This window comes from Brassica oleracea, chromosome C6 (genome assembly GCF_000695525.1).
Source record: "Brassica oleracea var. oleracea cultivar TO1000 chromosome C6, BOL, whole genome shotgun sequence".
Lineage (NCBI taxonomy): Eukaryota > Viridiplantae > Streptophyta > Magnoliopsida > Brassicales > Brassicaceae > Brassica > Brassica oleracea.
Window position 1 is genome coordinate 37,589,223 of NC_027753.1, and position 942 is coordinate 37,590,164.

Genomic DNA, 942 nt, shown 5'->3' on the forward strand with positions numbered 1-942 from the left:
CGACGTTACGTTCTGATCCCACTTATTCCGGTTTAAGGATCTTCTCATTTAATTTCATATGCCTAAGCAAATCTTCATTAATGCTTCTGCAGGTTTTATTAATATTGATTATTTATCATGAATCGAACACAATTATATAGTATAGTTTGTCTTCATAGATATGTTACAAGAGAGTCGATCGTATCGTATGCTATGAATTGGCATAGGATTGTCTCGTTCTGCCATCCATCCATGCACCAGTGCATTAATATGCACGTACGATATGAGCAAATAAAAATACTACTTGAGATCAAACAATAAATTAGCTGATCGCTTAATTTGTTTTTATCCTATCAAATAATTTATTCGTGTAATGTCGTTTGTTGAAGCTGCAAAAATATCCATATCAATCCTTACTTATCTTCATACCGTGATTAGGAGAAAATTCAATGTACGCGATCCTTTGTTTTGTTTTGATTGTTAAAAATTTTGTACATCATTATAATAATGAATGTTGTAAATTTGAAATAGTTGGCAGAAAAAAACGTTGAAATAATAATTAACCAAATATTCAAAAAAGATAGTTAATTGATTACTTGGAGACGCTTAACTGCGATGATGTGGAGCAACGTTTATCAAAGTGTAATTAGCGATGAGCGATGACCCGTCAGTGTCAGAAGATGACATGGCGTTTTCTGATAAGAGAAGGACCCACAATCCAGTAAGCGTAATTAACCGTATAAGACGATGATTAACGGTGAAACCCAAATGAATTTTTTTTTTTGTCTGAATAAAAAAAAATTAAAAACTAACCAATCGTAGGCTGTCACGTGTCAATAGACCCGTGAACAGTGCAAAAAACCATCGAATAGCGGTTTTTATTCTGGCTATTATGCAACCGGTTTTGCTTTTTTATGCTTTCCCCCCTTAAGAAACCCAAAAAACACCCCCACCCCCACCCCC